This window comes from Protopterus annectens, chromosome 7.part0, assembly GCF_019279795.1.
Source record: "Protopterus annectens isolate FY-2018-M chromosome 7.part0, PAN1.0, whole genome shotgun sequence".
Taxonomy (NCBI): domain Eukaryota; kingdom Metazoa; phylum Chordata; order Ceratodontiformes; family Protopteridae; genus Protopterus; species Protopterus annectens.
This window is the reverse complement of record NC_056739.1, coordinates 644104415-644122196: the sequence shown is the minus strand read 5'-3', so window position 1 is coordinate 644122196 and position 17782 is coordinate 644104415. Positions and strand designations below refer to the sequence as shown.

The 17782-nt window shown below is 39.1% G+C and overlaps 1 protein-coding gene across 2 annotated transcripts in view; it reads right to left on the bottom strand.

Annotated features, from left to right (window-relative positions):
- The window catches only part of LOC122806629 (nuclear receptor ROR-alpha A), a 1380884-nt gene that overhangs the window by 107178 nt on the left and 1255924 nt on the right, over positions 1-17782 (bottom strand). The window lies entirely within an intron of this gene.

Sequence of the window (17782 nt, the reverse complement as noted above, 5' to 3'; positions counted from 1 at the left end):
AGAGAGGAGTTGTGGTATTGTATGAGGAATTTGGGTGTGTCTGAGAAGTATGTAAGAGTGGTACAGGATATGTACGAGGGTAGTGTGACAGCGGTGAGGTCTGCAGTGGAAGTGACGGATGTGTTTAAGGTGGAGGTGGGATTACATCAAGGATTATCTCTGAGCCCTTTTTTATTTGCAATGGTGATGGACAGGTTGACAGACGAGATCAGACAGGAGTCCCCGTGGACTATGATGTTTGCAGATGACATTGCGATCTGTAGTGAGAGTAGGGAACAGGTGGAGGAGACCCAGGAGAGGTGGAGATATGCTCTAGAGAGAAGAGGAATGAAGGTCAGCAGGACTAAGACAGAATATATGCGTGTGAATGAGAGGGAGGCTAGAGGAATGGTGAGGATGCAGGGAGTAGAGGTGGTGAAGGTGAATGAGTTTAAATACTTGGGATCAACAGTTCAGAATAATGGTGACTGTGGAAGAGAAGTGAAGAAGAGAGTACAGGCCGGATGGAGTGGGTAAAGAAGAGTGTCAGGAGTGATTTGTGACAGACGAGTACCAGTAAGAGTGAAAGGGAAGGTCTACAAGAGGGTACTCAGACCAGCTATGTTATATGGGTTGGAGACAGTGGCATTGACAAAAAGGCAGGAGTCAGAGCTGGACGTGGCAGAGTTAAAGATGTTAAGATTTGCACTGGGTGTGACGAGGGTGGACAGGATTAGGAATAAGTATATTAGAGGGTCAGCCCAGGTTGGAAGGTTTGGAGACAAAGCCAGAGAGGCAAGACTACGTTGGTTTGGACATGTGCTGAGGAGGGATGCAGAGTATACTGGGAAAAAGATGCTAAGGATGAAGTTGCCAGGTAACAGGAAAAGAGGAAGGCCTAAGATAAGGTTTATGGATGTGGTGAGAGAGGACATGCAGGTGGTTGGTGTGACAGAGCAAGATGCAGAAGACAGGAAGAAATGGAAACAGATGCTCTTCTGTGGCGACCTCAAATGGGAGCAGCCGAAAGAAGAAGAAGAAGGTATTCAGACAGGAGGGTTAGAGAGGGTTGCAGGACTCACTCGATGGCAGTACATACAAAATAAATAAATAATACATCTGTGACATCTTTCTACACTGATCCAGGAAATACCAACTTTTTAAAACATCTTGATTAAAGTCACACATTACACAGTGGCATGGGTATAGTTATTAAAAAGAAAACAAACCATTATGGATATTTTTCCTTTTCATGCATTTTACACACATGGTATCTTTCGTAACAGTTATTATTCAGTTTAACATTATATAAATTGCTTAATTCCTGCCTTCCGTGACATATCACTACTCCTGAACATATTCTGAATATACTGTTCCCACAAATTCCATCCCTTTCCATGTAATTTGCTCCTTCTTTTCTCAAAAGATCCCACTCACACTGCTAATTCTTTTATCCCTTTTACAACAGTCAATAATTCTGTTATGGTTGGTTTAGATTTTGATTTCTACTTTCTTGAAATTGCATTTTTTGGCAGCCAACAGCATTAAACTTAGTAGGTCATTACAATGTCTAGGCAATTCAGTTCTATGGCAAAAACAATTTATCCAACTTAGTTCTTGCCTTCTTTCTCTCCCAAATACATTTTTTAGTTATTTATTAACTATGGTCCACAGCATCTCTTCTGATTGATAAAAAATACTCCTGAACTGTATATAAGCGTAAAGGGGCTATGGAAACATCTTGCCTGCTTTTACCTTACAATCCATATCCACAGTCAACACCTCAGTTTTTGTTTTATCTTTTGTTTAGTCTTTTCCACCTATCATTATCTGACATAATAGAACCTTTATAAATACATAATTCTAAATATTTCATCTTAGCATGTCCCCATGGTTACTGTTGAACCAGTTCATGTGAGGGAACATATTTTACTTTTATAGACTGTTTTATTTTCACTTATTTTACATCTTGAAAAAAAATTAAAACTGTCTCAAAAATGCTCCACAGCACTGAAATACCTTTTTCTGGATTTATCAAGCACAAAATATTCTCATCTATAAATAAGGCTAATTGTGCTTGACTATGGACGTAAATGTGGTTGGTTACTGTAGATCCTTTCATTTGTGAGTCCTTTATTTTACTTACCAATGGCTCTAAGTATAAAGTAAAAAAACAAATGTGAAAGAGGACACCCCTACTTAGTTAATCTGTTTAAGCACAGCTTGTTACAGAGGAACCCTCCCAGCTTGATTTTTGCCTCTGACCCTTCAAGCATATTCTTAATTAATCACATTATTCTGTCAGGAAATGCAAATACTGCCAGTGGCCTACTCATAAAACCCCAGCTAAGTCTACCAAATGCCTTCTTTGCAATAAGACCCATCAACAATAGCATGGTCTTCTTGTACTCTGCTTCCCTCGGGATAATCAATCTCTTAATTTTGCTGTTTGCCTCCCCTCCAGGAAAAACACAGTAATCCATATCGTCAGTTTTGTTACCAATGTAGCCATTCTCTTAGCTAGTACAGACAGACACTTTATATTCATGGTCTGGAACTGAAATCAGTCTATATGAAGTTAGGTTTCAAGAGCTTTTTTCCCTTTTGGGTAGTACAGCCATCACAGCTTTCTTCCAAGATGCTTGTATAACCTCCCCTTTTAAAATACTGTTAATCAAAACCTCTCAGATCTTTATCACTTTATTCATGCCTAACTTTTAAATTTCCACATCAATACTATCTGTTTCAAGACACTTCCCTGTTGATTAATTATGCAGCATAATTTCTATCTCAGTCTCCTCCCTCGCCTATTAATTCTTGTGTTCTGTTTATACAAGCAATAAAGACAATTTGTTTTCTTAATCATAATGCATCCAAAATGTTTACTATAATAAGACAAGAAAGGGTGTAAAGAATCAAATTACAGTTAATATACTCGTTTGATCTTGGCTTACTGGGAATGTAGAAGTATGCTGATCATATGTAGATTTAAAATATAATGATTTCACCTCTTTTTACAGAACTGAATGCCTAACCTAATGTCCTTAGTTTATGCTATAGACAAATGTTTTTAAGCAAATAGCCTCGACAAACATGAGAAATGATGAAAAGCATAAAACATGGTAGTTCTGTCTTGGATTTGCAATGTTATTGAATATTTTTTTTCCCATTTGCAAGTGCCTTTACCTGGAGAAGGAGGAAACAGGTGTAAGCAATTAGTCATGAGAGGTCAGAGTAGTGTGTTCAAAATGAAATCTACAGGAGTTCTTTCTTACATTTACAAATTTACTAGTTGTTTTTTCCTTTAGCAAATGCTTTTAGTTGGAGACAATGAGTCTGCATATGTAAGCAATTAAACATGAAGGATCTGACCAAGTACTTACAGCTAAAAATCTGGACATCTAAGTAGCATAAAGTTTGAATACCAAATAAAATATAACTCTTCTCACGTTTACTAATAATACAGGATGCTGTTCAAACACATAGGTTTAAACATATGTTAAAAAAAACAGAAAGTGACAACCAAGTCCTAAAAGTGCTATCAAAAGCTAAAAATATTGCATGAATGAGTCCTGACAATATCCCAGGATGCATTTTAAATAGCATGAACCCTGATTTAGCACCACTCCTACATAGGGAACACCTCCAGACACTGAACCTGTCTCAGTTTGGACTCATCAAGGGCAGGTCATGCTTACTCAACATGGTGTACTTATTTTAAAAAGGACACCAAAGCAAGGCATATATTCAAAATGATACACATTGCATACCTCAGCCTGGGCAAAGCTTTTGGCACAATTCCCCATTCAGGTACAATCAACTGCTGGATTGCCAAATGCCTCATAAAAAGGGTTCAGGAAATCAAAACAGTGGAAGTTACTTCCACAACAATGCCAGTTGCCAGTGGAGTCCCTCAGTTTTGTACTGAGACCTCTCCAGTTTGGGGTCTACTTTTATGAAGTTAAACTCAATGACAAAAAAGACTATGGATAATTAAGACTGCAGATCACTGCAAGCTAGGAGCAGTCATTAAATCTCCAAATGACTTAGCCATCCTGCAGGAAGGTTTGTCCCAAATAAATAACTGGTGCTAAAATCATGGACTGAAACTACATGCCAAACAATGCATTATTGTATCCCTTGGGAAGTCATCTACTCCAGGAAACTACTACATCAACAATACACCCATAAGAGTTGACCCAGTTGTATGGGATCTGGGAACTTATGTGGACAATGACCTAATTTTTGACCAACATATGTCCACTGATGAAAGAAAGTTGTTTAATATTGCACAGCTAGTAAAGAATGGGATGGTGTCTAGATCTAGCAAAGTCATTGCCCCTCTTTACGCAGCCCTCATTAGGCCAGTCAGTGAGTATAATGCCCTCTTTGGCATTCATCTGTCCAGACATGGGCAACAACTGGAATGTCCACAGAGATACCTTAATAAAAGGATACATGCCTTAAAAAAACATGTCCTACATGACTCAAAGCTCTGTCACTATACTCAGTATCCTACAGACTGATAAGAGGTGACCTGTGTCTGGCATACAAGGCATCCTCTGACCCAATACTGATAGGTTTACTGCACATCAGCAAGTCAGACTGCATCAGAAATACTCAGTCTAGGGATCTAAACTTCTTCTGCCAACATTAACAGAATGGTTTGGAGGGACAGGTATATCTCACAGAGGATACTGCTGCTCTGAAACAGGCTTCCCATTCACATAAAACAACATTCATCCCTGTCCATATTCAAGTGCAACTTGGATCTATGGATGGGAAACTGAAAATTTACCTACCTCCTGCTAATGGACAGATGCAGCTCCTAAATGCTTTATCCCATGTATTGGTCCCCTTTAATTATCTATGGTATGATCTCAGTTATTCCCATTATGGGTAATGTATAATTACCAAGCACGGGATGGTGAGGCAAATCTCTAACCAAACTGGACTGGTTAAATCAAGGACAAAAAAGGGAAACCAGATTGGAATGAAATGGCCTGCAAGGGTAGCTAGCCTAGTACTTACCTATTAACCTAGATTGAAAATATAAACAAATTATCAAAGATAATGTAAAATCTGTATACTTTAATGAACTGTATTGCAACATTTTACCATACAAGGTAATTTACTTTATTTCAGAAAAAGGGAGTTGTAAGGTCCATGACCTCCTTCTTTAAATTATTGCTGACATTAGTATGTTTGTGATGCAGTGTGGTTTTCTTTGTACTAGACAGCTTAAAAAGCATAAGTGATGAGGGGATTCAGAAAATTGTGTGAAGGGGTAAATCAAGAGTGAAAGTAGGTCATACCTCCAAAAATAGTTACATACTAAATCAGGCCTGAAATAGGAATGTTTTTCCAAAATAGAGACAGTTGAGAGGTCTGGTCATGAGTAATTATGTGGGAATCATATCATTTTAATCCCAATGACTGTTTTATTAACATGGAATATAAATGGACTTACAGTTATAGATACAAAGCACAGACTACTGAATTTAATTAAGATGTGTATGGTGTAAATAACAATGTTATAGGAGACTAATTTGGATTGAAGTGAGCATGTGAATTTGATAATGAAAGGATTTCACTGTGGGCATTCAACAGAGTTATCAGGGACAGAAGAAAAGGAGATTAACAATATTAATACTAAAAGGTGTTTTATTAATGATACAAGAAATAAAAAGGGAAAATAATGGCAGATTTATGGCACTAAGGAGTTATTGGCAGGAGAGGGAGATTCTGCTGATTTATTTACATTCACCTAGAACTACTATTGTGAAAGGGAAATTTGGGAGAAACAATATGCTTTCAGCATGGAATATTTTATGAGTGGGGTCTCAAAACTGATTTGCAACAGTGAGGATATATCGGGGGACCTAGATGTAAATATAACAAAAGAGGGCAGATTTCTAAAGAAATATATTAAGAACATTTGGTAATGATGGTGCATATTTAGAAGCAGGAACTCAAGCAGAATTTACATATTATTTTCTATGATACAATAAACTGGCTAGGCTGGATAGAAATTATATTTTACAGATGCATGTGTATTTAATTAAAAGCCTTGATGCCCATCCAGTAACTAGATCAGATCATGCACTAGTAAAACCTAAGATAAAGATGTAGGGCAACAAAGTCAAAATTAGACAGTTTTCCTACTTATCAGTTAAAAAGAGTGGAATTTACAAAAATGGGTAGTTCGTATGATCTGATAGTTATTCGGGAGAGAGAAATTACTTCAGAAGGAATAGCTAGTGAGTGTGATAAAAATGGTGTTTAAAACATGGTAGAAATGCAAGAAAAAAAGTTTGGGAAAGAAAAGGAATTATTTAGAGTGGTAGACAAAGGTTAAAGTACTGCAGAAGAAGGAGGATCTCACATAACAAGAGCAGATGCAACTACAAAGTGCTAGATGGAATAATAAGGGACTATTTGGATAACAGGCATGAGTTTAGAAATGTTGCTGTTAAGCAACTATTTGTGATAACAACTCTAGAGTGCAGAAACTTCCAGCATAATGACTAAGAGAACAGAAAGCAGAAAGGACAGCAGCCCAACATAGGAAGCTTATGAAAAGAAAAATATCCAGAGACCCTGCAGACATACTACAGATATTTCAGAAAATTTACTGAAATTTGTATGAAGAAGAGGAATGGGGAAACCAAGGAAAGGCACAACTATGGAAGACTAGAGGACGATCAGCCTCAACAATCAATATGTATGACAGGAAGAGAAGACAGAAAATGGCCGAATCGAGCAACAGGAAAGTCTCCAGAACAAACTGTATTCTTATGGAAATTTGGAAGTTAGGACAAAAGAAAATGATAAAGATCTGGAAGTTTTTTAAACAATATGTTAAAAGTGGGGAAGTACCAACATCTTGGAAGAAAACTGAGGTTACTGTATTACCCAAAAAGGATAAAGGGTAAACAGCCTTCAGATCTGGTTTCAGAATGTCCCATTTCAGTTTTAGGCCATGTCTATTAAGTAAAACAAAGTCAATAGAGCAAGTGACTCAGGAGTAAGTGCTCCGATGCAAAAAACAAAGATAACCCAAACAGAAAGCTCAGAGACACTCCAAGACTGTAGATGTAAAATAAAGCTCTCAGATAAAAACAATTCCAAGTAGTAAACTCCAATAAATCCAATGGACGATTTTTAAAATGAAGAAAGATTTATTGTGCAGAGTTAGGTTAGCGCTTTCACCCTGTTGGGCTACATCAGACCTCTAATACATACAAAAAAGGGGACACAACGAATATATATCCACCTAGATATGATGTCACTTCCTACAATTAATCTATTTAAGAACTAAACAGAAAAAAAAGTGATCTCATAAGCATGCCCTAAAAGTAGAAATAAAAACATACATAAATACATTCATAAATATAAAATGTAAACATAATTAAGAATAGATACTTGAATTCGGCTTACAAAACTAAAACAGTTTTTGAAAAATATTTCAATTTATAAAAAATATATTTAAATATATTCAAGTTTTATATAATTTAAAATGTATAAAAGAACATATCTAAGTTTAACATAAAATCTCATCAGAAAGGGACATTGGTTATAACAATGTATATTGTGCCATCTGACAATCGATCTCCTATTTTTCAAAGCTTGCTTAATGGAGACTTTATCATTAAGACCTGGGTTCTGGTCTGCCCTTAACCTGATGATCCAGTCAACTTCTATTCTCTCTGTGTAATTTCTAATGTCTCCACCTCTGATGCTGGGTGTGTTCACTTGTAGAACCTGGAATTTAAAACTATGCTGGCCATTAGTGTGTGTCATATGCTTCGATAATGCATTGTTAGGAGATTGTATAAGTATATTATACAGGTGTTCCCTAATCCTGTCCCTTAGATGTCTATCAGTTTTTCCTACATAAAACGCAGTGCAGGCTATGCACTTGGCCAGATAAACCACATGTTGTGTATTACAAGTAGCAGTTACTCTAAAGTCAAACCATTGCAGGGTGATGGGATGTGTGAAATAAGAATCTACACAAACAAATTCACAAAAATTACATTTGTTGCATGGTTGCATACCTATAGATGAATAAAGCTCATTCAGACCACTAGAACCTCTAGGATAGTATAATAGCCTCTGTAAATTCATCTTATTCCTGTAGACAAAATGAGGTTCAGTACCTACTAGTCCCTTCAACTCAGGATCTGCCATTAAGACTCCCCAATTCCTATGGAAGACATTTTTAACTGGGCCAATGCCCTGTGTATAGTTAAGGGATACTCTGACTGCAGATTTCCAAGTGGTTGGGCGCTCTGTTGTACCAAGACAGGTGGGATCACTCCTGTCTGAAAAATAAGGTCGTGCAACATTGTCTCTCAACAAATGGGCCCTCTCAATACCTGCATTAATCTCTATCAGACTATAAGACCTGTCTGCTAACCTTTCACATAGATGGGATAGATGTTCATCGTGTTTCGCTGTTGCAGTGATTGCACTTGGGTTATCCTGCTCGCAGGCTACCCGCAGTCGGCCTGAATTCCAAAATCCTGGTCAGGCGTCGGTTGCTGTCGCCTCCTCCCTGATGTCAGTGTGCCAGGGATATAAAAGATGCAGCCAACGCCATTATATTCAGTCTTTCTTGCCGCGCGGTGCCCGAAGTAAAAGCAGTTCGCAAGTGCCAGTCAGCCGACTCCTGAGATTTTTTAAACTGAATTTGAGATCCGAAGTCTTCTATAAAGCTAAGTACCCATTGGGGAAACTTTTTTCTTGCTCCAGACCGATGTCAGAAAAAGTTAACAATTGTATTTCTTGTGGGAAGCAAATACCTCATAAGGATTTTCATTCTTACTGTATTGCTTGCCTAGGCCCTGACCACAACATTGCTAGTTGTCGGTTTTGTGCTAGATTTAACCAACACACTATTAAGCGTTGGTACGATTTTGCTTTTCATTACTTTGGCCGAAGGTTTAACTACATAATGCCATTGGAACAACTGATGACCGGAATTCATAAAAAGCACAAGGAAAAAGAAAAGGACAGGCATCCGAGGTCCAAAACCGATGATGAAGCCTCTTCTAGGCCAGTCGCCGGTTCTCAGTGAGGCGCTTTCGCAGCCCCTGACACCCGCTACCTCAGAGCCACAGGCCGCCTCCAACTCCCACATGGAGATAATTAGGCCTCTGGATACTCAAGGTATCGGGCCTTCGGAAACTAATCCCTCAGATGGGTCTGGAGCCGCTGAGAAGGCATCGGCTTCTGAGGGTGTTTTCAGACCTACACAGCTTTATATCAAGCCAACTTCAGCATCCAAGACAAAGACTAAAACAGTTTTAAAGACAAGGAAACAAATACAGCATTCTCCAGGACAGACTTCCATGCCTAAGAAACAGATGCTCAAAATGGCCGAAGACCTAATTACTTTGATCAGGCGTTCCCATCCCCCTCCAGATAAGAGGCCTAGGCAAGATACTGAATATGATTCCTCTGATCAGGTTTCCATTTCCTCTGACTCCTCTTCAGAACAGGGATACCCTATTCCTCCCTATGAGGATTCTGATGCTGAAGAATCTATTCCTTCAGCTTCTCCTCCTGAGGATTACTCATTTGGGGAAACCCTGCATACCATGATGGAGCATTTCCACTGGGAGAGCCAAGATTATTCAGATTCTAAGAAAAGGCTCAGAGACTTTCTTTTACTACCTCAGCACAGACCTCTGTCTATTCCACCTGTTCTAGACATTGTAGATGATGTATTTTCAGAGTCCGGCCTGTCTCCCGACTCTTTACCTCCTGCACCTGTTAAGCCAGGCAGATACTACAGGGTTCCAGATTCTCATAAATTTCTATATAAAAACCCTGCTGCTGATCCAGAAATTATTTCTCAGGGTCCCAAAGGGGTCAAGGCTGCTACTGCAAAAAAACCTGTCCCCTCAGATAGAGATTCTAGGGCACTGGACAGATGTGGGGAAAAAAGTTTACACTTCTGCTACCTTGGCTGTAAGGGCTTGTCAGTTTCATATGCTTAAATATCAGCAATACTTAATGTCTCTGCTAAAACAGAACATGTTGACCAATTCTGAATGTTCTGAGAACAAGGAATTGCAGATTTATTGCATACAGCTGAACAAGTGGGAAAACATACTTTGCAATGTGGTTATGATTCACTGGAGGCCTCTTGCAGGGCCGCTGTAACAGGTTCTGTCATTAGAAGGCATGCTTGGTTAAAGGAACAAACTCTGCCTGATCATGTCAAAGTAAAATTACTGGATGCTCCATTACAGCATGATACTTTGTTTGGTGTTAACGCAGAAGAGGTGTTGAAGAAAATGGAGGATAAAGCATAATCTATGCAGACAGTGAAGGATTTCTTACAGGTACAGCCACCCAGATTTAGCAGGAACTGGCCTTCTAAGAATTGGTCCTTTCCCGTGTCAGACAGGCCACAAAGAGGCAGATACAGACGGCCTAGAGGCAGACAACAGCCCCAGGGCTCATACAGGACCAAACAATGGGGTGCTTCCTACCTCCAAAAGCGGAGAAGACAAATCACAGCCATATACGAAACAGTCCCAATGACTTCTCTCTGCCAATGCCAAGCATTTATCTTTTGGCAGCACCCTTAGGGGGAAAGCTAGCACTTTTTTCACAAAATTGGCACACGATCACCCAGGACAAATGGGTCCTAAATATAGTCTCTCAGGGCTACAGGTTCCACTTTCACACCCTTCTAAAAGCAAAAGGTATGCCAGACCTGCCACACAATCAAAGAGCAGAGGCACAAAAACAAGTTTCATCTCTCATGGACATGAGGGCTATTCAGCTAGTGCCACAACAAGAGCAGGGACAAGGATTTTACTCAGAACTTTTCTTAGTACCAAGAAAGGACAAAGCATGGAGACCAATTCTGGACCTGTCTATTCTAAATACTTTTCTGGATATTCCAAAATTCAAAATGTTGACTCTGCAGCAGCTTCTGCCCATGCTGGACAAGAATGCTTGGCTTGTAACTTTGGACCTCAAATAGGCATACCTGCATGCCCCAATCAGACAATCTTGTAGAAGATATCTCAGATTCATAGCTGGCTCAATGCACTACCAATTCTCTGCACTGCCCTTTGGCTTATCTACTGCGCCCAGGGTCTTCACAAAATGCCTGGCACCAGTAATTGCATTTTGCAGACAAAGAGGAATTCAGATATATCCTTACTTGGACGACTGCCTTATTTAAGCAGAGACCAAAGACATTCTACTAAAGCATCTGGCGTTTGTAAAAAGATTACTAATTTGCCTAGGGTACACAGTAAACAAAAAGAAATCAAAACTAGTATCCTCTCGAGATAATATTCCTGGGTGCAAGCTTAAGTACAACTGCCCAGATGGCTTATCTCACACCAGACAAAGGCAACTGACTTCTTACTTCGAAAGCATGGCAACAAAGACCCAGTTATCTGCAAGAAAACTTCTGCAGGCTCTGGGCTACATGGCCTCCTGCATTCTGCTAATTCCATATGCAAGACTGCATATCAGGAAACTACAACGGTATCTAAAAAGTGTTTGGACGCAACATTGCCACAGCCTGGAATCATTAATTTCTCTCATTCCCTGCCTGCAACAGGAGTTTCGATGGTGGGCACAGGCCTGTCACCACAACAAGGGACAGCCATCCACTTTACCCACAGCCAGGCAAACACTAACAACAGATGCATCAGATTATGCCTGGGGGGCCCACATGGCAGGAAAATGTATTCAGGGCACATGGCCCCCAAGCCAAAGCCATCTTCACATCAATCAAAAAGAGATGCTAGCTGTACAAAATGCCCTGACAGCATTCAAGGACCTACTTCATCCAGAACAGCTGCTGATAAAGATGGACAACACCAGTTATGTGGTACATAAACAAGCAGGGGGGCACACATTCCTACCCCCTCTGCAGACAAGCCATGATTTTGTGGAACACAGCATTGACCTACCAAGTACACCTGCAAGCACAATTCCTGCCAGGAAAAACAAATGCTCTGGCAGACAAACTAAGCAGAAACCTCATGGATCCTCATGAGTGGAAACTAGATCCACAAATCTTCAGCATGATAACAAGGAAATGGGGATGCCCAGACATAGATCTTTTTGCCTCCCCTCACAACTGCCAACTTCAGAGATTCTGCACATGGACTTATCACAAACAAGCATGGAAAGTGGATGCCTTGTCATTCAGCTGTAACAACCTTACGGTATATGCCTTTCCTCCACTGCCTCTCCTCCCCAAGGTACTCCTAAAGGTCAGACAAGAGAAGCCACAAATGATACTGATTGCCCCAGATTGGCCATGCCAACACTGGTACCCAATCCTAAGGAGCTTGTCCCCAAGGCCCAGCCTGGACATTGCCTCAAATTCCTCATTTACTGACCCAACAAAACAATCAGATCCTGCACAGCCAACTCAGAACCCTAAATCTAGCTGCATGGCGGATAGTGTAACCATTCATAATACACCTCTCTCTAAAGTGGTTATGGATGTTATTTCGGAGGGCAGGAGGCCCAGCACCAGAAAATCTTATGCAGAAAAATGGAAGAGATTCTGTGCTTGGAACCAGGCACAAGGAATTGACATGCTTGTTGCAAATATTCCTCAGATTTTACAATATCTAACTGAGATGCTGGACAAAGGCCTATCCTTCTCATCAATTAAGATCCATGCCTCTGCCATTTCAGCTCATTACAATACAGACCCATCTATTTTTTCACATCCATTGCTTAGGCAGTTCCTCAGGGGGGCCAAAAACATAAGACATCCAAGGAGAGCACCAATACATGCATGGGACCTCAATTTTGTCTTGGAAAAACTCACACTGCCTCCTTTTGAGCCAACCAATACAGCTGAGATAAAAGTCTTATCATAGAAAACAGCTCTGCTCCTAGCAATAACTTCAGCAAGAAGAGTCTCAGAGTTACAGGCATTAATGGCTGTGGAACCTTTTATTATCTACCATCCGGACAGGGTTTCTCTAAGGACAAACCCAACATTTATGCCTAAGGTAGTGTCCAGTGTGGCTCTTAACCAAACCATTAATTTGCCTATCTTTTACCGAAACCCACAGAATAAAGGGGAGAGACTTCTGCATTCTTTGGACATACACAGACAGCTACGCTTCTACTTGGACAAAACTAAAGCTTTCAGAAAGACTGAGCAACTTTTAGTGGCATATGCTGCAGGATCACAAGGAAAGGCTATCTCAAAGCAGACTATTTCAAAATGGATATGACGCTGCATTCGTTTCTGCTATTCACAACATGGCAAGTCAGTGCCTAAGGGCATTAGACCACATTCTACCAGGGCAGCAGCCACCTCAGCAGCCTTCCTCAGAGAAGTACCAACCAAGGATATTTTGGAGGCTGCAACCTGGACTTCAGTGCACACTTTTACTAAGCACTACCACTTACGTCTTTACTCTAAATCCAGAGCAGGCTTTGCCATTGCAGTTCTGCAGGGCCTTATAGCCACTCTTAATTCTATTTAGATCCAGCCGCCCAACCTCAGCTTTGGGATTCAACCCAAGTGTAATGACTGCAACAGTGAAACACAATGAACATAGTACAGTTGTGTACCTACCATAAATGTAGATGTTTGAGTGTATTCACTGTTGCAGTCCAGGTTACCCACCCACCACCCCCTTTCTTTGCTGGGACTTATCTGTACTTCTCTATCCTATACAACCTATGTGGTGTATTTGCTTGTAGATAAAAGTATTGTTTATTTTAGTGCATGCTTTTATAAGCAATTTTTTTAGCCTACCCTTTTGGGGGCATCTGACATCTGGGGCAAGAAAAAATGAAGAAAATGGCGTCGGCTGCATCTTTTATACCCCTGACGATGTGACATCAGGGAAGAGGCGACAGCAACAGATGCCGGACCAGGAGTTTGGAATTCAGGCCAACTGCGGGTAGCCTGCCGGTAGGATAACCCAAATGTAATGATTGCAACAGTGAATACGCTTGAACATCTACATTTATGGTAGGTACACAATCGTACTTTCTCTCTCAACCCGTCTGTGTTGGGTTCAAACGTGATGCACGTATGGCCAGCCCCTTCATTATATTATTAAAAACATAACTGGGATGCATACTCCCCCTGTGAAGAAGAGAGTTCTTATAGCAAGGCTTCCTATAAACTCCAGTATTGAGTAGCCCATTCGGTAACTTCTCTATATATACATCTAAAAAGGATATCCACTGGTCAGATTTCTCCATCGTAAAATTCAAATAATGTGTCAGTGAGTTAATTTCATCAGAGAAACCTTGTAATTCAATATCCGAACCTGTCCACAAAAGAAACAGGCCATCCACAAAACGTCTATAAAAGACCACATGCTCAGTGAAACTATCCAAGGCAAATAACTTTTCTTGCTCCCAGTCTGCCATGACCAGGTTGGCGTAGCTGTTGGCACAAGAAGTGCCCATAGCTACGCCATCCTTCTGGACGTATATTACGTCATTGAACATAAAGATGTTATTTTCTAATACAACCTCAAGTAAAGCACAAATCATTTCAATTTGTGAAAGGGTATAATTACTATTTCCTCTTAAATATCTGGGAGAAAGAAAAGCCTGATAGAGATTAATGCAGGTATTGAAAGGGCCCAGTTGTTGAGAGACAATGTTGCACAACCTTATTTTTCAGACAGGAGTGATCCCACCTGTCTTGGTACAACAGAGCGCCCAACCACTTGGAAATCTACAGCCAGAGTATCCCTTAACTATACACAGGACATTGGCCCAGTTAAAAATGTCTTCCATAGGAATTGGGGAGTCTTAATGGCGGATCCTGAGTTGAAGGGACTAGTAGGTACTGAACCTCATTTTGTCTACAGGAATAAGATGAATTTACAGAGACTATTATGTTATCCTAGAGGTTCTAGTGGTCTGAATGAGCTTTATCCATCTATAGGTAAGCAACCATGCAACAAATGTAACTTTTGTGAATTTGTTTATGTAGATTCCTATTTCACACATCCAATCACCCTACAACGGTTTGACTTTAGAGTAACTGCTACTTGTAATACACAACCAAGTGCATAGCCTGCACTGCATTTTACGTAGGAAAAACTGATAGATGTCTAAGGGACATGATTAGGAAACACCTATACAATATACGTATACAATCTCCTAACAATGCATTATCAAAGCATATGACACACACTAATGACCAGCATAGTTTTAAATTCCAGGTTCTACAAGAGAACACACCCAGCATCAGAGGTGGAGACATTAGAAATTACACAGAGAGAATAGAAGTTGACTGGATCATCAGGTTAAGGGCAGACCAGAACCCAGGTCTTAATGATAAAGTCTCCATTAAGCCAGCTTTGAAAAATAGGAGATTGATTGTCAGATGACACAACATACATTCTTATAACCAATGGCCCTTTCTGATGAGATTTTATGTTGAACTTAGATATGTTCTTTTATGCATTTTAAATTATATAAAACTTGAATATATTTAAATATATTTTTTATAAATTTAAATATTTTTCAAAAACTGTTTTATTTTTGTAAGCCGAATTCAAGTATCTAATCTTACTTATGTTTACATTTTATATTTATGAATGTATTTATGTATGTTTTTATTTTTACTTTTAGGGCATGCTTATGAAATGACTTTTTTTTCTGTTTAGTTCTTAAATAGATTCATTGCAGGAAGTGACATCATATCTAGGTGACTATATATTCTTTGTGTCCACTTTTTTGTATGTATTAAAGGTTTGATGAAGCCCAACAGGGTGAAAGCGCTAACCTAACTCAGCACAATAAATCTTTCTTCATTTTAAACTTTGTCCACTGGATTTATTGGAGTTTACTACTTCGAATTGTTTTTATCTGAGAACTTTATTTTACATCTACAGCCTTAGACTGTCTCTGAGCTTTCTGTTTGGGCATGTCTATTAAGTGTTTATGTCTGTACTAGCAAATAGAATGGCAAATATATTATCAAAGTTGACTGACATGTTAGATATAGATATGATAGGACAAATGTGGCTCTGGGCGAACAAACAGTTGGCAACATCAACAAACAATGATGATAACCAGGGAAGCAGACTGGAAGAATGGAAGAAAAGTGCTGCTATTGATGGTGGGTCTTGATGCAGAGAAAGTATTCAATACAGTCAGCTGGGATTTTATGAGTAGGTTAATGCTAACTTTTGTATTTCCTGACAGAACAATAGGGTTAGATAAGGATATGCTCCTATATAAAAGGTTAGAGTCATGAATTAAGGTGGTAGGGCACTTCTCTGACAGGCTGTGTTTGAACAGAGGAACCAGACAAAAAAAAAAGTCTCTTTTCCCCGTTATTATTTGTTTTATATTTAGGCCGTTAGCAAACAAATTCAATGATGCAACTGGCGTGGTATTCAGGAAAAGTTAGCTTTATTTACATATGATATTATTTTATATTTGATATATCCAGAAAAGGATATTTCAGCCCCCTGGGAAACTTTGAAACAGTTTCACAGCTTGTTGGAAAAACAAAGGTTGTGATATATACCCATGTATGAACTGGTTCAGCAATACTCCTGCTTATGGGGACATGATAAAATAAAGTACTTAGGGATATGAATTAAAAAGGGTTCTGTTATGGCAGCTAAGGTTATGTGGAAAGAACCTTAACAAAAGATAATATAAACATTAAGAAATTGGTATCCCTTGACTATAGATATGGATAGTAAGATACAAAAAGCAAAAAATGTTGTTAGTCTCCTTAGTCTTTGATACAGGTCAGGACTAAGAAGAAAGCTGTAAAATAATGGTGGCAAAAGGCCAAAATCAGGGACAGATGCTGTTATATACTTAGAAAAGTTGCTAGAATAATAGGTGTTGCATTACTATGCTTTTTTCTGAAGAAACCACAAACATTACAAAGAAGAAACAAAAATATGAGGTAGGACCAGACACATTTTAACAAATCAGATACAGTTGACAGCACCCATGAACCTCCCACATACATATATTCCTCACACACACATACAAAGATGTGACTGTATACCCCAGAAGCTTGACTGTGACTAAATGAATGAATAACTGTATAAATTGTCATACAGGAATGTGTCTTTTCAGTTTACTGCTGTCAGAATACAATGCCTATAACCCTGTCCTCTTCCACATACATCTCAGCTTGTTAATTCACGACTCAAGCAGAAAGCTAAAAAATAACGAGCAACAAAAGACCAAAATCGGGTACATACATTGTCCTTAGAAATGCAGGAAGCTGCTAGAATAATAGGGTTTGTATTAGCATGCTTTTTATTTATCTGAAACACTGATTACCCCAAAACAGAAACTTTGCAAGGAACAGATTCAAATATAATGCTAAATCAGATACATTCTGTGAAATCAGCGACAGTTCAGAGCATGTATGCCTCTACATATGCACATACACACATGCACGCACACTCACTTGCAGTAAATTACTTACCTTCCTGGATGCTAGATAACACAAATGTAAAAATTAAATAAATAAATAAATAAATAAACTAAATACATAAAAAAAAAAACCGCTGGTTCTCATGTGCATACTGCAGCAGTAATCCATTAGTTGCATCTTTATCTTTCATTCTCAAGCTACCTCAGTTTAAGCCAATACAAATCGCTCCTTGCTGTTTCACACAGTGGTGCACATGAAATATAATAACCTGATTTTTTTCTTTTTAAGTGGATTTCCGAAGGTATGATCTTGGTAACATTAGCAGTAATGCTCATGTTGCCATTTTGTATGAAAGAAAAAGTAAATAAATAATACTTGCTCTTTGTGTTTTTGTTTTTTGTTTTGGTG